The sequence below is a fragment of the Peromyscus maniculatus genome, chromosome 21 (assembly GCF_049852395.1).
Source record: "Peromyscus maniculatus bairdii isolate BWxNUB_F1_BW_parent chromosome 21, HU_Pman_BW_mat_3.1, whole genome shotgun sequence".
Lineage (NCBI taxonomy): Eukaryota > Metazoa > Chordata > Mammalia > Rodentia > Cricetidae > Peromyscus > Peromyscus maniculatus.
This window is the reverse complement of record NC_134872.1, coordinates 65,799,285-65,821,204: the sequence shown is the minus strand read 5'-3', so window position 1 is coordinate 65,821,204 and position 21,920 is coordinate 65,799,285. Positions and strand designations below refer to the sequence as shown.

Below are 21,920 nucleotides of genomic sequence, written 5' to 3'. Positions count from 1 at the left end.
ATGCCACTGACAGGGTAAGATGAAAGATAGGGACAGGAGAGTCCCTGGAGGGCCATAGGCTAACCAATCTGTTGTACACAGTGGTGATGAACAAAAAAATCGCCTTCCTCTTAACTATGGTGAAAAGTAAGATTGTTCTCTGACCTCCACATATGTTCATTGGCAAGTGGGTACTCTCATCATATATAAGCATATTATACACATATGCGTAAAACAAAATAGCACATAAATATACTTTATATTAAAAAGATATATTTTCTTACTGCTTATAAGATTATAGTTCAGCTGTGTATAGTAAAATACACACTGAATTGTTTTAGCCACAGAGGAACTCCTGAACTTACTTAAAATGTAAATAGCATATTAAATTAAAAATGTAAATCCTCGGAAATTATTTTTCAGAAAATATATACTTGGTTTTAACTCTCTTAAATTGGTGCCGTTAGTATTATATACTCAAAGTAAGAAATGATCATATAAAAATTACATAGTAAATATGAGCTTTATTTAGCCACCCCAAAATATTGGTTTGCTAAAAATATACTGAATCCTTTTAATTTATTTAACCTTGTATCTGACATGTATACATTTGCCCATAGGCATATGAACATATTTAGATAGCTTTAATAGTTCTTAAGAACTTGATAAAATGTGTTTTTATCATGTTGACTCCTCCCCCAACTTTTCCCGTATCCATCTGCCCACTTTACTCACTCACCTAATAGTTTATCCTCGTTGTTTGTTTTCAGAGATCAATTCCAGTTTGTTTCTCACATATTCATGGATGTGAGGTCTTCCACTGCAGTGAGGTCAGCCACACTCTTTTTTTTTTTTTTTTTTTTTTTTTTTTGAGACAGGGTTTCTCTGTGTAGTTTTGTGACTTTCCTGGAACTCACTTTGTAGACCTGGCTGGCCTTGAACTCACAGAGATCTGCCTGGCTCTGCATCCAGAGTGCTGGGATTAAAAGAATGTGCCACCACAGCCGAGCCTCACCAGCCACACTCTTTTTTTTTTTTTTTTTTTACAATATAATTTAATTCTACATATCAGCCACAGATTCCCTTGTCCTCCCCCCTCTCCCCCACCCCCATTCCCATCTCCTCCAGGGATTGACATCAACCTGGTAGACTCAGTCCAGGCAGGTCCAGTCCCCTCCTCCCAGGCTGAGCCAAGCGACCCTGCATAAGCCCCAGGTTTCAAGCAGCCAACTCATGCTCTGAGCACAGGACCCGGTACCACTGCCTGGATGCCTCCCAGACAGATCAAACCAATCGACTGTCTCACCTATTCAGAGGGCCTGATCCAGTTGGGGGCCCCTCAGCCATTGGTTCATAGTTCATGTGTTTCCATTTGTTTGGCTATTTGTCCCTGTGCTTTGAGAATAGGAAGAGGCAAAGTGCTAGAGAGGCCCACAGAAATCCACAAAGATACCCCCATAATAGACTGCTGGCAATGGTCAAGAGACAGCCCAACTGACCTACTCTGGAGATAGGATGGCCAAACACCCTAATTGTCGTGCTAGAAACCTCATCCAATGACTGAGGGAACTGGATGCAGAGATCCCCGGCCAGGCCCCAGGTAGAGCTCCCGGAGTCCAGTTGGCGAGAAAGAGGAGGGTTTATATGAGTGAGAATTGTTGAGACCAAAGTTGGATAAAGCACAGTCACATTCTTAAAGAAAACTAACTCTGCCTTTCCCAGCAGCTATCAATTGCCACAGTGTGTTGAGACTACGTTGACCTTCCCTCTCCATGTTGGGATTTGTCTGATTTGTGCATGTTTTTTCAGAGTGCATATGTAGTTTCCCTGCTATACCATGAAGACAAGACTTCTCGGCTACATTTTGCTCCGGAAGCCCCTTCCAAAATCAACCTTGAGCCTTGGGAGGAGGGTTATGTAGATGTTCCATTTAAAGCTAAGTGTTCTATAGTCTCTAACTTTCTGAACCTTGACCATTAGTGAGTCTCTATGTTAATCACAATCTACTGCAAAAAAAAAAAGTTTCTCTAATGAGGACTGAGTAATATATTAGTCCATTGCTACATTGGTTCACTACTAGTCTCATTAAGCAAAATAACAGTATTGGGTTCTCTCTTAGAGCCTATGACCTTTGTAGCCAATAATTGTTTTTGTCTCATAGATCAGTATGCAAATCTAATAAAAAGTGGTTGTTTTGGTTGTTTACTCCCATAATGTTCGTAACATTATTGGATCAACAGGTATGTCTTGACAGGCTGCCCATTATGTAGTTTGATGGTTCACAGCTAAGCAAGACTGATGATTAGTTTTCTCCAGAGGCAATGTGTGTGGTGCCTTCCAGAACTATGAAATCTAGGACATGAAGGTAAAACTTATAGGCTAGTACCAGGATGTTATCTCCATGCTTTATGACTCAAAGGTATGATTCACTTAGCAATAGAATCTTTTCATCAGGTTCTAGAGTATGACAAATAGCTTGTAATATTTGTGGGAGTTTATGGAACATCACTGTCCAACAATTCCAAAAAAATTCATTCTTAATATTGAACATTCTTTTAGCTATGCAGCCTAATAGGGACATTGCTACCCTATTATAGTTTAATCCACTTAAACTCTTAAAATATATACATACAAACTTTTTAAGAAGCCTCTACAATGTTAGATTTCTTCATGACTTTTAAAGAAAGGTCTTTAGTGTTATCTCTCCCCATATTCCATCTCTTCCCTGGCAACCATCTCTCACTTTAATTTTATCTTTCTTCCTTCATTGGTCCACTTTAACCCTTTATACCACAGCATTCTATTTCCCCTCTCTTTGAAGTCCCCCTTTCTAGGGACTTTATTAATTTTTGACCTCTGTGTATATTCATAGTGAAGCTCACATATACAGATATTTTATTGATAAATCTGCATATGTTTATATGGATAAATATTTATGCATATATATGTATATGCAAACATCATAGATTAAAAACATGTAGATGATATGTGTACCAATTTTGAGTTATACCCTTTATGTGGGTATGTACTGACTTTCCCAGAAACCCATGTGACTGAGGAGGCAATTTTAGAAATATGCTCTGACTGTTCTGTATGCAAAATTTTATCATTTAAAAATATGCCTCAGCACTGTAATACTTCCTAGAGTTTTCAATTATACTTCAGTCTTCCTATATTTTCTGTGTTGTAGCAACTCTTCAATGGAATGTAATAACTACATAGAGTTACTCCACTAGATCATCACATGCTCTGTACCAGCCAGCTTTGTCTCCCAGTTAATCAATCTTTACAAAATAATCATAATTATAAAATAGTTATGAGACATATACCGACAGAGATTGATCCAGGATTTCAGCAAAAAGTAAGTAGTATGATAATACTTACACGAATGCCACATAGATATCTATGCAATATTTTAATGTGGCATCATCATAGATGTTATAGTTTACAAGAAGAAAAGGAGTACAGATTCGTCAGTCTTTCTCTGATAACTCTCATTGCTTGAGCAGAATTTCAGTCCAGGGTGATCATTTAAGAGAATAATCAAAAAAATTATAAGATGTATGCAGTATTTTGCCACCTTCAAATATGAAATACTTCAATTGTTCCATTCATGCTCTTCAGAAAACAGAGCTACATTTCCTATGAAGGCTTTTCTTCTTCAACAGTAGGCTATGATATTGGATTTAAATTAACTTTAAAAAAAATCTCTTCATACACACACATACACACACACACACACACACACACACACACACACACACCCTAACACAAAACTAAAGACACAGCAATAAACAAAATTGATATTTACATTTTATTATACAATGCATACAGGGAAATACAGTTGCCTATTTTGTAAAGTAAAAATAGTGTGTATGTTGTAAAAGATCAAAGAATCGCTGGTGAGGAATGGTTTTGAAATGACTAACCATGGAAACTCTTGCTATGTATGGGCATCTGAAAGAGGCAGTACAAACCTACAAATATGATACAGTTCAATAATTTTACATATATCACATACACATTTATAACTACAATGCTGTCTACTTATACTTAAACACATATGCGTGAAAGTTGTTTACAAATACTTGTATGTATGACCATGTATATTTAACATATATGACATTAATGATAAAACTTTGTGGTTATACACCAAAAAGAAACTTTGATTCTTCCCATATAAGGCATTAGGCTCTTAATAATCAAATAATGGAAGAAATGAAGTAGACAAAGAAAACTTTGGTTTGGTATATTACATTTAAAAAGAATGGATTATAAAGCTTTGAATAGTATCACGAGAACTACTAATTTAATTATATTTCTTAAGCTATGCAAGATGATTCAGAGGATAAAGAATCTTGCACCCAAGCTCGATGAGCTGAGTTCAATCCCTTTGGTCCACAAAGTGGATGGAGAGAACTGACTCCTTTGTCTTCTGTTATATTCCATAGTATATGCTTACCCCCCAGTCTGCTGCTAAAATAATCAATAATATATAAATGTAATATGTTTTGAAAATATTCTTAGTGTCATTTTCTTGCAATTATTTGGGTGTGATTTATATCCATCCATTTCCTATACTCTTTAAAAAAAATTTCAATGGTATTTTAGAAGACTTTATTTCTTTTCTAACATGGCTTTGTTTGAGCCTTTTTTTTGGTCTTACTTTCCTTTGCTTGTATGTTAACATTTCCAATTTTGAATTTTTATGGATTTTGTTTGTGGTTTGCATGTGTGCCTGGGTCTGTGTGTATGAAATGCTTTTTCTTTTTTTTAATTTATGTTTTATTCTGGTTTATCTGTCTTTTGAAGAGAGGAATGAAGAGTGGACATGGAGTTGGGTTGGTACAGGGGATCTAGGAATACTCAAGAGAGGGGAAACATGAGATTCAGCTGTAAGGCCTTTTTTCCTTTAGTGATCAATGAGGGAGGGCCCAGCCCATTGTGAGTGGGACTATCCCTAGGCTGCTGGTCCTGGGTTCTATACGAAGGTGGGCTGAACAAGCCATGGGAAGCAAGCCAGTAAGCAGCTCCCCTCCATGGCCTCTGCATCAGCTCATGCCTCCTACCCTGTCCTGACTTTCTCAGTGGTGAACGGCAATGCTGAAGTGCAAGCCGAATAAACTCTTTCCTCCCCCGGCAGCAAAAGAATACATTGAATGAAAAATGTATTTCCACTTAATGTATAATATATATATATATATATATATATATATGTATGTATGTATGTATATATATATATACACTTATATATTTTGGAAATATAAACATATATATGTAAAAACTTCAAATTAAAGTCATTGATTCAAATGAGCAGAAATATTCCAAAGCTATTCTCTGAAGAGGAGAATGAGAAGAATGCTACAAATATGCATATGAAGTTAAACAGACACTGAGGTAGGAAATATCCATCTACTAAATCAAATTGACAAAATATATTCATATAATTTTTTCCTATTATCTCAAATAAAAGAACATGGTTTATGTGGGTAAATTGGTACAACTAAATTCAATGATTTTTTTTCTTTTCTTAAAAAATGATTTATTCTACTTATTCTGTATGTCTATGTGCCTGCACTTGCTTGCATGTGTGTATGTGTGTGTTTCTCCACAAGTGCAGTGTCATGAGTGCCTCCAAGTGTATGTAGTGTTCACAGAGTTGGTTCATCTTCCCATCTTTACTCTGGCTCTATGGATTTAACACAGGGTGCCAGGCCTGTGCAGCATGCATTTTTATTTGCTGAACTCTCTCTCTAACTCAAATTACATTTTCCTCTTATATAATTCATGAAGTATTAAACATACATTTTATGAAGATTTTGTGTTATCTCTATTTAATTTTATTATATACTTGTTAATGGCTAAAACCCATGAACTCAGTCAATAAACTTTAGTACATATTTTTCCTCGAAGTGATATGGTCAACAACCTTAAATGTCACATGAATAAACATCACAATGATTCAAAACCCACGATAGATATCATTTTCAGGCTACACCTACTGCCATTACAGCTTCATCACCATCCTCTTTGTATTTACTGACTCTAAACTCTGCATCATAATCTGCTTTCAACATGCCAGCCAGATACTACAAAGTCTTGCATATTCCATATCTAGACAAAATCTGTCCTTTTGTGACTTTGAATGTGCTTCCTACATTTATTGTCACTGACATCATTTGTCTCACCTTCTAAATCATAAATAGCTTGGATTTGGGTTTCTATGTATAACTCAGATCCTAGATACCCAAGTGGGAGACTTGGACTCAAAATGAGGCATCTGTGGAGGCTGTGGGATAAGGAGGATGATAATTCCATAATTTGAAACAAGCAAGTGACAATCATGCAATCAAGTGCTGAGTCCAAAGCACTTGGTTATTTGAAGCACTCAGAGTTATAAGACAAATTTCTATTGTTTATATGCTACCCAGTCTCTGGTATTTCTTATTCAGCAAACTTGTAAAGATAGTCACACTATTTATGTTACAGGTAGGAAGAAGTATAAACTTATTTGAAGGACTCTATATTCTTAAAAGCATTTAATTCATATCTCATTACACACAGGATAGGTTTATTAGGGTAGGAGGAATTAAAACATTCTGCTGTATTCATTTGGAGAAGGGTAATAGCTTCAGGATATGAATGTGTGTGAATCTTTAGCAAAAGTGGATTGGGAGGGCTAGTTTTTCCCACTTAAGAGGGCTACATGATACTGAAATGTGGATAAAGAATATTTTGTTTCTATAGGGATCTTTGTATCAGATTAACATTTGAACTTGTAGGCTAAGGAGAGCAAAATTATCTCCATAAGATTGGAGCCTTTGGGGCTGGAGAAATGACTCATTGGTTTCCTGTGTTCGGTGTTCTTCCAAAGCACTGAAGGTCGATTCCAAGCAGCCAAGTCAGGCAGCTCACAACTGTATGGAACTGCAGCATCAGAGAATACAATGACTTCATCTATTCCCCTTGGGAATCAATACACAGGGAACACACACATGTGTGTTTGTGTACACACATACACACACACTAGAAACACATGCATATGTGAGTGCACATAAACACATACATGTAGACACACACACCACATCACACACAAACATATACAAGCAAACACACACACACACACACACACATACACTACACCAGACATAAATACATAGTCTCACTATATACAAACACCACACACACACACACACACACACACACACACACCACTCTGCATACCAACATATGCACACTACAAACAAACATCACACTGTACACATACACACACTATAAACACACATGCATACCACACTGCACACAAACAAACATGCATACACTACAAACACACACACACACATCACACCACACATCTACATGACATACACACACTACAAACACACATACACAAATAAATAAATAAACAAAAAGGAAATCTTAAAAAGAGCACTGGGCCTTATCCAACCAATAGAAGGTCAGAAAAGAACAAATAGCAAAAGCTACAGGTTAAAGGGGAGTCCTCACCCCTGCCTCTGATCTGAGACATCAGTGCTGAACTTTGTCTCACAATCAGACAGAAACCTTCCTTCCTCCTGACCTTCCTACAGTCAGTTATCACGGTTCTCCTCCTACAATTTGTCAATATTCATAATTGCATATAATGGTTTCTTATAACGAACTGTTTTATAAACTGATACATTCTAATTTCAGTTTTTCTAGAGAATTCCAATAAATGGAGAGGCTCATACTGACTTTTTACTTTTATTACAGACAATAATTTTTCTAGTAATGTTATAATTTTATCACATGAAAAGATTTTGTATATTGATTAAAATTCTTGTCATTGAAAGTAAATTTCAGGATTGTACAGTATAACATTTTAAAAGTCTAATTCAGATACAGGTAGATGTTTAAAATGCTCAGAACCTTTGTGAACAATTTATTGTACATATTGATTCTGTAAAGAATTCAAAAATTCTCTTTGTACATGAAGATAGAATACTATGAATTATTAAATAGAAATATATGTGGAAATAGACTGATGAATATATTATTAAGAGATAGATTATGATAGATGATAGGTAGATGGTAGATAGATGATAGATAGATGACAAATGACAGACAGACAGACAGGTAGATAGGCACTATACTTATTCCAACAAGCCACTGAGTATTATGAAAATACTATATGAGTGTAGGATCTTACAGTTAACTCTTTGTGAGTCATAGATTTATCAGACTCTTTTTGCTGTAGATAACATGATCCCTGAAAAACAGAATGTCTGGCCTCTGCCTGGGACTATTTATCTACTATGTTTGTTTCACTATTCCCTCCATTTATCTAGATTTCTACATATAATGTCAGTTTCCTTGACTTCTCCCTATTTAAATAATCTAAAGCAGTGTGCATTTGTCATAAAGCTCTCCTCAAATTGCTCACACTGCTTTTTTTCAAACATATGATATATGAGCCCTGTTCTCTACTTCTTTTTTTGTCATTTATCTTATTATCTCAATGTAATTTATTCCCTTACGGCAGGTACCCCTCTCTTTGCTTCTCTATGATTTCTTATTTAATAACTGATGACATTTATTGGAATAATGAATAGATTTCTGTTTTTTAAAGGACAGTTGAACTTATTAAGAGATCTTGACACAAATATAAGCATTAGGGTTAAGAAAATGGGAAGGATTCAGAATGACACTAAGATATATCTTAAAAGTAAGAGTGAAACTTCTCCAAGAGAAACACCTAGATTTCTGTTTCAAATACTCCACAACCATCTTTAATTTTAGAATTAATATTAATCTATCTTTTAACAGTTTTAAGTTACATTTACTTACATCTTTGTTTGGTTATATAAGGAAAATGTACTAAATATTTTATTAAAAGAAGGATTTAATCAATTTTGTGATTTTTGATAGTCTGCAACTTGAGACATAAAGAATTCTTCAGACCATTTCATTTTTTCTGCAGGGAAATCCCATAAATTATAGTTATGTGAGGCAAGGAGGCTTTCTTGGGATAGCTCAAGAAGAGCAGAAAATAGGCTAGCATTAGCAAATATAAAATTTTCTACTATTTTATAGTATTTGATGTAGTGCAGAAGAAAAGAAAATGACTTGATTTGTTTTTATTTCTGCTCTTCCTTTGGAATTTCAGTGATGGAGACTGCACTTTGACTTCCCATACCTATTAAATTGCTAGCCTTGAAAGGGAATTTTCCAGTTGCTGTTTAGTTCTCCAAACTACTCAGAATGACTCACTATGTCCATTGAGTCAGACCTCTCTCTATCCTATAGACCACCTCCCCTGCACAGCTTCTGGGGAATGTGCTTATAAGGAGGCTTAATTTTTCTCAAAAAACAAAACCAGACCAAAACAACAACCAACTAATATCTGTAGCTGGAGTATGTTATGGGAGAATTTCTGTTTGAATTTTTATAAAGACCTATACTTTCCCAAAATTTAGAGTTGTTAGTCCTAATATTTAGAGGCATATCTATTATGTAAATCAATATTTCAAACAGAATGGTTACTTCAAGCTAGTTGAATAAATACTTTTAAAATTTATATTGTGTGTGTATCAAGCTATAAGATTTTCATATGTACATTTTAGGAGAATATTTGTAAATTGTATTTACATGGATTATTTTTAAAGTTTTAGTGAATGTACTTGCTATTTATTGCCTGTAGCATGAGTCTTACAAGGTCTCATTAATAAAAACCAATCTGGAGTCATCTTGCCAATTCCTCAGTTGATCTTGTTTCCTCAGACTGAAAGCCTCTGAGTTCTCATCCGAATGGATCTCAGCTGAACTGCTGCTAAAAGCTAAAAGCTTAAAAAGCCAATGTTCCTGATCCTCATGCCTTATACACCTTTCTGCTTCCTCCCATCACTTCCTGGGATTAAAGGCATGTATCTTTCCCAAGCAAGACATGAGATCTCAAGTGCTAGTATTAAAGGTGTGTGTCACCATGCCTGGCTGTTTTGAGTATGGCTTTGAACTCAGAGAGATCCACATGGATCTCTGCCTCCATAAGGCTAGGATTAAACGCACATGCTACCACTGCCTAACCTCTTTTTTTAGTATAGTGGCTGTTCTGTTCTCTGACCCCCAGATAAGGTTATTGGGATGCATAATATATCAACTACAATTGCCCCCTCCAGTTCATTTCGGAGTGAAACCCAGGATCTCATGTATCCTACTTAAGCAAATTATCATTGAGTGGCACCTCAGACACCTCTGTGATTTCTGTTTCAGTTCCTCTCTCCAGGGTCCAGCTTGATTCCTAGCCTTATTCCTCAATCATTCACTATGATATGGAAGTCAAAGCCAAGACAACTTTTGTTTAAATAATATCCCCAGGAAGAGCCAAAAATTTTAAGGCAAATGCTAAATTTAATATAATATTTTATATTTATTAAAAGTAACCCCCAAACTCTACCTTTGACTACTCAATGATTAGGTACCCATAACAACAGAATAAAATCTGCATAGTCACTGGAAGTTTGCTGCTATTTAGATGATGAGAGTTAAAAATAGTGTCCAAGCATGTGTGCTATGCTATTTTCTTGTATTTCAGAAGGACCAACTTAATATAAGTGAGTGAATGCCTGCAGCTGCAGATTTTTGAATGATCACATGAATGTGTTTGAATGGGTAATCACTCTAGAATGTGAGAGTATTTCTTTTGACATCTCATTTAAGAAAAGCTCATGATGTGATGATCTCATATAGGATCATAGAGAAAAACAATGCTTGTCAGTATCATAAAGAAGGTATGAATGAACTGAAGGTAAGAAACATGGGGCTCTTCTTAAGAATGCCCACATCAAGACAACTGTGTTCTTTAGGACCTTCAAGAGTTACCTTTGTACCCAGCAGAATAATAATTGGGATTTTGCCTATAACAGAGTATTACAAATGTTTTGTAATAATTAACTTCTTTAAAAATTTTAATCCATATTTCTTTGAAAATTTCAAAAAAAAAACATTCTCTAAATAGGAAGAACACTAAAAATAATTGAAGCCTATTGTCTATTAAACAACAATTAATTATACTGACAGTCCTGGTTACTTTTTGTCTGGACACAGACTAGAGTCACCTAGGAAGAGGAACCTCAATTAAGGAATTGTTTCTATGGGATCAGTCTGTGGTCATGTCTAAGAGACATTTTGTTAAACATTGATTGATACAGAAGTGCTTGACTCACTGTAGGCAATGCCATTCCTGGGCAGGTAGTCCTGGGTTATGTAAGAAACATAGTTGAGCAAACCACAAGAGCAAAGCAAGTGTTCCTCTGTGGTCTCTGATTCAGTTCCTCTCTCCCAGTTCCTGCTTGATTCCTATCCTTATTCCTCAGTGATGCACTATGACATGGAAGGGGAAGCCAAAACACTTCTTTTGTCTCCAAGTTGCTTTTTCTCAGTGTTTTCTAATAGCAACAGAATTTGACTAACATGCTAACATTTAAAATAAACCTTCATAAACGTTGGTCACTGAAGACTTGGTTACAGTAAATTGAAATTCAAATTGTATAGCTAGATGCTACAGACTCAGCAATAGCGGTGGCAATTGGTTCATTATCAAAATTCATCTGTGGATTTCCGTGACTTTGCTCATGCTTCTTCAGCTAGACTGAAAAGAGGAATTTCATTCAAACTCTTTTTCCTTGCTGTTAAAATTTCAGTGCTGTGGTGACTTTTAATAAGAATGTCGATTTCTGTGGGCCTCTCTAGCACTTTGCTTCTTCCTATTCTCATGTGGTCTTCATTTATCATGGTCTCTTATTCCTTGTTCTCCCTCTCTGTTCTTGATCCAGCTGGGATCTCCCACTCCCCTAATCTCTCTTTCCCTCGACCCTTGCCCTTCATTACCCCCACTCACGTCCATGTTGTTCATGTAGATCTCATCCATTTCTCTGTCATTGGGCGATCGCTGTGTCTTTCTTGGGGTCCTGTTTTCTAGGTAGCTCCCCATTTGCTTGCAAACCTCATGATGTCATTGTTTTTCTCTGCTCAGTAGTATTCCATTGTGTATATGCACCACATCTTATTTATACATTCTTCAGTGGAATGGCATCTAGGTTATTTCCAGGTTCTGGCTATTACAAACAATGCTGATATGAACATAGCTGAGCAAGTGCCCTTGTGGTATGATTGAGCATTCCTTGGGTATATGCCCAAGAGTGGTATAGCTGGATCTTGGGGGAGATTGATTCCCAATTTTCTAAGAAAGCACCACATGAGAATAGGAAGAAGCAAAGTGCTAGAGAGGCCCACAGAAATCCACAAAGATACTCCCACAATAGACTACTGGCAATGGTTGGGATCAAGCCCGAACTGACCTACTCTGGAGATAGGATGGCCAAACACCCTAATTGTCATGCTAGAAACCCCATCCAATGACTTAGGGAACCGGATGTAGAGATCCACGGCCAGGCCCCAGGTGGAGCTCCAGGAGTCGAACTGGCAGGAAAGAGAAGGGTTTGTATGAGCAAGAATTGTTGAGACCAAGGTTGGATAAAGCACAGGGACAAATAACCAAACAAATGGAAACACATGAACTATGAACCAATAGCTGAGGAGCCCCCAACTGCATCAGGCCCTCTGGATAAGTGAGACAGTTGATTAGCTTGATCTGTTTGGGAGGCATCCAGGCAGTGGGAACGGGTCCTGTGCTCAGTGCATGAGTTGGCTGTTTGAAACCTGGGGCTTATACAGGGACACTTGGCTCAGCCTGGGAGGAGGGGACTGGACCTGCCTGGACTGAATCTACTAGGTTGAACTCAATCCTCAGGGGAGTCTTTGCCCTGGAGGAGATGGGAATGGGGAGTGGGCTGGGGGGGAAGGGGAGGGAGGTGGGGGGAGGGGGAGAACAAGGGAATCCTTGGCTGATATGTAAATTTAAATTAAATTATAAAATATAAATAAGTAAATAAATAAACAAAAAGGAAAAAAAAAGAATGTCCCACCCCATAGGCTCATGTATTTGAATACTTGTTCTGAAGTTGGTGAAACTGTTCAGTAAGGCTTAGGAGGTGTCATCTTATTGGAGGAGGTGCATCCCTGGTATCAGCCTTTGAGGTTTCAAAGGCTAGTGCCACTTATCTCTTTCTCTCTTTCTGCTTCATACTTGTGGATCACATGTGAACTCTTAGCTGCTGCTCCAGTGGGATATCTTCTTGTCTGTTGAAATGTTCCCTGTCATGATGGCTATGGACTCACCATCTGGATCCATGATCTCCAATAATTTTTTTCTTCTACAAAAAGATGAAATACATGATCCACCAAAACATTTAATTGTAGAGGGTTGAATTCTATAATGAGCTACACAGATTTTTTTTTATAAAAAATATTGATTCCTCATAACCAAGTATTCTCTTATGTATACACTTTTTTTAAAAATTCACTTAGTGATTGGATAGTAGAAAGCTTTGACTGGGAAAAGTAGTCAATGCTTGTTTCTAAACTATTATAATATCCCATAGTTTCTAGGTCTGAATGATATACTACAATTTTAGTAACACTGCTAGCTATCATAAATACTAACAAAAGAGTTCATGGACAGTGTATTTCCATTCAGACTTCTCCATATTTCAATATTAAATTTGAGGATCAGTGTGTCTACTTCTTAGTGGTTTATTGCTTTATGCTTGGGAGCCTTGAATAAATCTATCAGTATTTATGTAATACTGATTCCTTGTCTTATTTGGACATGACACAGTTTCTTCTGAAGAGTTTCCTAAACTATAGAATTTCTCAATGTTCTTTATGCATTTGGGTTGTTTTCTAAAAATCTGTTGGTTTGGGGCAATAAATGTGTTCATATTCACCAGTATATTCCATTCTGCTGTTTACTGTAGCATGAATCTTCAAAGTTCTTATTAATAAAATCAAACCCGAGGCCAGTTATTGGGGTGAAATGCTGAAAGGTCAGAGAGACAGAACAAGCCACAGCTATCTCACCTCACCAATTCCTCAGCTGGTCCTGTTTCCTCAGACTGGAAGTTTCTGAGTCCTCATCCCAATAGCTCTCAGCTGAACTGCTGTTCAAAAGCCTGAATGCTTAACCAGCCAAAATGCTTCTAGTTTCTGGTCCTTAAGCCTTATATACCTTTCTGCTTTCTACCATCACTCCCTAGGATTAAAGGCTCGCTTCCTGGGATTAAAGGTATGAGTCACCATGCCTGGCTGTTTCCAATGTGGCCTTAAACTCACAGAGATCCAGATGGATTTCTGTCTCTGGAATGCTAGGATTAAAGGCTTGTGCTATCACTGCCTAATCAGTGGCTTTTCTGTTCTCTGACCCCAGATAAGTTTATTAAGGTACACAATATTTTGGGGGAACACAATACCACCACAGTTTACATTTTGTTTTTACTACTGATAGTTTTGATGGCTTAAATTCCTGTCAAACTAGAAATGAAAATAAAGTCTGCTCTATACCTTTGCTATTCCTTGTAGTGGATTCTGAGTTGCACTACTAGGTGTTGAACAGAATGATACCACATAGGTGCTCTCATGTCAAACACTACATAGAAATCGGTGAAACATTGATAAAGACACTTCCTACAAAGATAAAATGAATTATACCGTGAAAGCTGCCTTATTCAGAAAAAAGTGGATGTGATATAGTTTTGCTTTATTTTTATTTTATTTTGCTTACTTCCTTTTTCTGTTGTTGGAATAAAGTACTCAGAGGAATGCATTTTAAGGGAGAAAGGTTTGGGTTTTGCATAGAGTCCACTGTAATGGGCAAGTCAAGACCAGGGGGAGCTTTAAGAAGCTGGTCACATTTTGTTCACACTCAGGAAAGAGAGCAGACTACGCTTATGGGCCGTGGATTGTCCCCATCTTTCTACTTAAGCAGCCCAACTTTCTTGCCCACAGAGTGGTCCTGCACATAATTAATATGAATGCTCCTGTATCAGTTGATAATTACCACTAACTGTCACCAACAATATAAGCTCAATGACAAAGAAATTATTAGTGGCATATTTGTATTCTAAAGATTTTTAAAAATAGTATAGGTAAATTAATAAATTTTATATACAGGATGCCTGAAACCCTAAGATAAATTATAATAAAATTATTATATTGTTTTATATCTTTATAATAACTGTTTTTAAAATTATGATGCTCTACCCATTGATTTAGGAAATTTATATGAAGTAAATATCTTAATACTGTAAAACTGTATGTAGTATTAAATATAAAATATATGAACATATTAATCTATATATACTATATAGTGTATACATACACACATTATTTAATTATTTTATCATCTGGAGATGTAGATTTGTATTAAGTGCATGTGCTGCTCTTGCAGAGAATTACACTTTAATTCCTAGCACAAGATCAGGCAGCTGCAAGTTATCTAATGCCCTTTACTAGATTCTGCAGGCACCTTCAATCAAGTGAACATATCCACATTTATGTATGAATTAAAATCAAAACCAAAAACTATGAACTATTATATTACTTTGCTATTGATAATTTTAGGGTATGTGGTAACTTACAGTTGGCTATGAAACCAGTCGCTAGAGGAACCTGGGAAAATGCGCTCAGTGTGATGGCAAGAAGACAAAAAGTAAATTTGATGACCCTTCTACTGGCTGTTTATGATAAATATGTTAATCTGTTGAAGTAGAAACCTAAATCAAATAAGAAAATTAAACTGCTAAAAACTAGTACAGTGTTTTCTCCATAATCATTTATTTCCTTAAACACTATTAAATCTTGTTATAAATTTTTTAATTTGGTAGGCTGAATGTCATCATGGTTTCCACTTCGTGTTCTAGTGAAATATGGTGATATCTCAAGTCATTAATATTTTGACACAAATAGAAGGAAGTGGAACCCTTAAAGGGCTGCTTCTTCTCCTTGCCCTCTCAGTCATACCATGTTCTTATCGCAAGCTGCTCCCAGATATGACCACACATTTTATGATGGATAATGCCTCCCATCTTCTCAATCAAGTGTTTGCAAATGCTATGCTTTCATTCTTCTACAAAGAGTTCATGAGAAAATCTGTCTTTTTTCCATCTTGTTTTCAATACATTTTGTTGGAAGCTACAATATTAATAAAGCTAGGATTTGCCCTGTAGTTGTGACATAGGACTTTAATCCCAAAATTTGGAAGGCAGAGGCAGGTTGATCTGAGTTCCAGGCCAGTATGGTATAAAGAAGGAGTTCCAGGACAGTCGAGCACACAGAGAGAAATGTTGTCCCAAAAAAACAAAAATAAATAAAACAAAATAAACAGGGTTGAGTTCCAGGAAAGGCACAATGCTACACAGAGAAACCCTGTCTTGAAAAAACAAAAACAAAATTAAAATAAATAAATAAATAAAATAAAGCTAGTATTCTTAGATGTACTTGCTTTTAGCTGACTTAAAGATGTCAATATCTGTTCGTTAAGTAGGTTTCAAGAAAGAAAAACTTCTGTGGCTGAAAACCACATCCCCATGAGAAGAAATGGATGAAATTAGTGGTAAAAACAACAACAACAACAAAAACATGAACAGCAAATAAAGGAGTAATGGTTAAAAATGAAATTCTGTTATTTGTGCTATAGATATATCACAATTGATAAGTAAATGTGAATTATAATTGGTGTCATTAAATGCAATATATTGAGATTTCATCCAGAATTTTTGCAAATACCGTGGTTTATGGATACACACAGCCTGAATTTTACAGACATGGAAGAGTCATCACTCACCTATGGGGCATAGTTCTGAAAGCTATGATGAAAGTAAATGGATTTAAATGTACAATTAATCTCTATCATATTATAATTTTTGATTCCCTGCACTGAACTGTGTAAATAACCACATGTGGGCATGAGTAGGTTTTATATTGATGAACCCAGGGGAGACAGATAATAAATGATTTTATTAGAGAGTATTTTTAAATGCCTAATAAGAAGTTGTTTGTGAAGCAGTGAGCTGTGGCAGCTTAGAAGTTGGTCATAACACGGTTATTAATTCACATATTTTCATACAGTACTCCTATAGCAGCACTTATTCTACCCATAGTTAAAAGAAAAAGTGACACATCCTAATAGGCAAACAAAGTGCTTTTATCACTGATGTATAATGTGCATATATGCTGTGGGGGCTTTATGTTTTCTGGTCATGCCTCAGTTCTCAGTAAATGAAATGACTGTTCCTGCCATGGCGTCTGGAAGAGAATATCATGACCAGTGTATATATGTATGCTTTAATGGCTACCTGTATGGTGTCACACAACCAACCAATTGGTGTGATCTTCCTGGGGAAGGTCACTTTTCCATTCCCAGTTTTGCTGAGTTATCTATCGATCTTTGTTTAGGGTTGAAACATCATGAGCTTAAGACCCACTCGACAAGAGGGAGACTGTACCTAGTAGTGGAAACCTAGCTAATTACTTAGTGCTAGTGAAGTCATGGTTATTGAAGGGAATCTACAACCACTACTCTACTAATCCATCAAAACAACTTATGACAATTTTTAAGGGAAAATAGTTTTAATTTTTTTTTTTATTAAGACCTATTTTATTCACTTTACATACCAATCACAGATCCCCTTCTTCCCTATCCCTGCCCCTCCAGCCTTCCTCCACCCACCTAGCCACCCATCATTCCCTCCTACAAAAAGGTAAGGGCTCCCATGGGGAGTCAGCAGAGCCTGGTCCATTCAGGTCAAAGCCCCTCCCTACTGCCTCAAGACAGTGTGAAGTGTCTCACCATAAGTGGTAGGCTCCAAAAAGAAGCTCATGCACCAGGGATGGATCCTGATCCTACTGCCAGGGAGCCCCTTGAGCAGATCAAGCTACACAACAATCTCGCAGAGGGCCTAGTCCAGTTCCATGGAGATTCCACAAGTGTTAGTATAAACTTCATGAGTTCTCACTAGTTTGGTTTGATTGTTTCTGTAGGTTTGCTCATCATGATCTTGATGCTCCTTGCTGATAGAATCCGTTTTCTCTCTCTGACTAGACTCCTGGAGCTCAGACTGGTGTTTGGCTGTGGACTCTGCATCTGTTTCCATCAGTTTACTGGACACAGGTTCCATTATGACAGGTAGGATATTCACTGATCTGATTACTGGGGTAAGCCAGTTCAGGCACCCTCTCCACTATTGCTAGTATTCAGTCTAAGCTGGGATCATCCTTTTGGATACCTGGGAAATTCCTTAGCAGAGGACCTAATGACAATTTATACTCATTTGTCTTAAACCCATAGATAAAGACATAGTCTTTTCCACTTATCAAGAAAATATCTATTTGCAATAGTCAGAAACTACTACAGAAATCACAACCAAACACAATAAGAGTTGTAGACCCCAGTCCTATGAGATACATTTACAAAACACTCCTCCACCTAAGGCTCAAGGAACATTAAAGAGAGGGACAGACACACATTGTAAAAGCCAGTGGATCAGGGCATTTGCTGTGAGATTGTGTCTCATAGTAATATCAGAAACTACATTCATACATTCCCACCAGCAAGACTGCCTAACTGTGAGCTGAATGAGGATGACACCCTTGGACAAGCCAAACTAGACAGTTTCAGCAAGGTGGAAGTAATTTCAAAGTGTTACTTTTCAAATTCTAGCTAACCTATTTAGGGATTTTCAAATTATTTCCTTTCATAGCCATATTCACATAAAACAAACAGATTTGACATTAAATATATATTTCTAGAACCCCATATCAAATTTTAGTTTTGCTCTTTTAGACTTTTACTTATAGATTTTAGTGCCCCCCCTTTTTTTATGAAACAGGGTTTCTCTGTGTAGTTTTGGTGCCTGTCTTGGATCTCACTCTGTAGACCAGGTTGGCCTCGAACTCACAGAGATCCACCTGGCTCTGCCTCCCAAGTGCTGGCATTAAAGGCGTGTGCCACCACCGCCCAGCTTTTAGTCCCTTTTTAATGTAATAAGCTTCATAAATATAGGTAAATATATTCACACATACCTCATTTCACATATTATCTTTGTGACATGTGTATTTAGTCTTTTATAAATTGTTATTTTATATTGTTTTGACATTCTACTTACACCTACATAAAATTAATAGTGACACATACCATTGATTCATTATTTATATTCTAACAACACTTTTAATTATCTTATTGCATTTTTTATTTTTCTCTTATATGTTAAATTCCAAATGCAGTTTCCCCTCTCTCCACTCTTCCAAGTCCACCCACGCACAGCTCCCCTCTGCCCCAGATCTACTCCTCCCCCACTTCCCTTCAGAAAAAAATGTAGCCTTCCCAGGGATATCAACTAAACATGGCATAACAAGATATGATTAAAAAAAATGACTTCATGAAATCTGAGGTAAAATGGATGCAACTAGAAAAATATCATCCTTTTTTAGGTTATCCAAACCCAGAAAAAGAAAAATTGTTTGTACTCACTTGTAAGTGGCTATTAGCTTACCATATTTTAAAGCTAATTGGAATTTCTTCCACATTCTACAAACTGTAAGAGCCTTAAACATTTTAAATTCCTATACCTTTCTTTGGATATATTTGCATTATATATATATATATATATAATGTAATGTATAATATAATGTATATAAATAAGTATATGCAGCATTATTATTATAATTACATACAAATATCTTTACCAAACTGATTGATGTTATTTACTATATTGTCCTTGTCTCTTCTGACTCCTATTTGAGGTAGGAGGATTAATGGTTGAAGGCCATTTTGGACTCTGTACTGACACTTCCTTTATCCAAACATGAAAACACAGAATCTATTATCTTAAGATTATTATCCTTACTACTACATACATTTCATTTTATTTAAAAATTGGCATATTCATTTTACTACAAATGAAGTGTTGCTGTATTCAGTGTCTACTTGAAATCAAAGGAAGTGTGGATGCAATCAGTATTCTTTCTGCCTTTGCTCCTGGACACTGTTTGGGTCAACTGAGTCAGTGCTAAGCTTTTTAAACAGAAAACAATAAGGAGAGAAATAGATTTGAGATGACATAAGAAAAGGCTGTAAGAATAGAAAAGGTTTTCATCGCAGAGAAAACTTGTGATAGGCCTTTTACGGTTTTAAGTATTTAAAATTCATCACCCCAAACACAAACAAACGAGAACTTCAATTCAAATTGAAAGTTTAAGCAGTAAATGGGTTATAGTCTTATTGAAATCAGATTTTGTTGTAAGGGCTGAAATTTATCCCTTTAGCTGTACTATATTGCAGCCTTCATAGATTCTGATTTAATTCTAAATTATATTCTCCACTAAACTAATTAAAATGCAAAATTTATACTAAACATTGTTTACATAATTATAAAATATCTTACTAAATGTTTTATTTCAGGAAGGAAAAGGTTATATGCAGGAATTTAATTAGTGATCTGGCAATACAAAATATTCAACATTGGTTCTAAACATATGTACATCTGGGATTTTATGCAAAACAACTAGATTTGCAAAGGTCAAGTGTTGATGCTAAAGGGTTACAAAATAACCAATTTGTCACCCACAGGATGAGCAGCTTTTCACCAGAAATACAAATTAACTTCTGAAGTGAAGAAAGCACATGTTCTCATATTACAGATTATTTGTGCTAATGTACTGTGATTTTTATAGTCTTGGCTGAGCACATTTGCCTGCTGAGGAAGAATTCACAATAAGTAGTTGTAAAAATGGGCATATGTGTAATTGACTCAACAGCACAATAGTCAATGGATGCCCTGCGTGCAGGGTTTCAATGGGTTCTTGACCACCCTAAGGAGGGAATGTAGGGTAGGGACAGGAGATACAAAGGAAAAGACACCAAGTCTGGATTCTGATCAAGGTGCCCTTTATTTTTCTTCCAGAAAGGGTTATATAGTTCCGCAGGGTGGGGGGAGCAAGAAGCTGTCATCTGCATAAGGTGGGGCAAGCTAACAGGATGTTTGTATAGGATGTTTACAGGGTGAAAGGGTCAAGGGCTCTGACTCAATGTCCTGTTGCTAGGCAACCTGACTGTAAGATGATCTAGTTCCCCGTCTTATTGGGGGTCTGTATTTTTCCACTAACTAGAGATTCTGTCCTTGTCCCTGACAAATGGAGACCTGGTCCCTGCTCTTATGTCTGGTAGAGAAGACCATAAAATTTCTGCCTCTTTTGAGATCTTTTCACTATTAAGAGTGGTTTTCTACATAACCTTTGTTTGAATTCTCCACATTATTATTTGCAATATGTTGAAAAGATTTTAACTACCTAGGGAAATCCAATTTATTGATATGAGGCAATCACTTTGGTAGAATATAAGATTTCCTTTTGATGTTCAAAGCTTTATTTTCTTATGGAAATAAGACATATCAGCAAACTAATCAATAAATTAGAATTAATACAAACACAATGACAAAGAGACTTAAAAGCTTTCAAACTATTTTTAGTTACATAAACTATTAGAAAACTGAAGAGAATAATTTTAAAAATCAGTAGTTTCAGTTATAATATAGAGCTATATAAAAATCTAGTATACCATTGAGGTCCTATTCAGTCTGTTTATCTCTCTTCTCAACCCCGATGCCATGTAGGCCCAGAATTAGTACTATGAGGTAACCCACCCCACCCAAAATTCCACCTCATCTATGAACTTCTAGAGCATGTGAAGGGGTCAGACTCGCAGATCCAAAGCTTCAGATCTCCATGACACAAGGCAACAACAGAGTATCTGAGAGGAGTCCTGGTATCCTTATTGTAGCAGAAGACAGTGGCTTAGAACCAGACCATTAATTCATTGCAATTAACACTTAGAAGTAAAGATGTATAGATTAAAGAGGTGTGACTCACTGGGCCACACTACAGCTTCCATGCTGAGATTTTATTTTTATATTTTTTTTTAGTTGTTGTTGGGTTTTTTTCTGTTTTTTACTTTTAAATTTTGTTTTAAGGGGTAGATTTCAAAGGTGGAGAGCAGAAGCAAATGGGAGGTG

The 21,920-nt window shown here is 36.3% G+C and overlaps 1 long non-coding RNA gene across 1 annotated transcript; it reads right to left on the bottom strand.

Annotated features, from left to right (window-relative positions):
• Positions 1 to 12,933: 12,933 nt before the first annotated feature.
• LOC143269846 (uncharacterized) lies at positions 12,934 to 14,539 on the bottom strand. Its single transcript, XR_013046615.1, has 2 exons — positions 14,416 to 14,539; positions 12,934 to 13,229 (listed from the first exon to the last, which is right to left on the bottom strand). It is a non-coding gene; the product is annotated as an uncharacterized LOC143269846 (long non-coding RNA).
• Between the last annotated feature and the right edge of the window lie 7,381 nt (positions 14,540 to 21,920).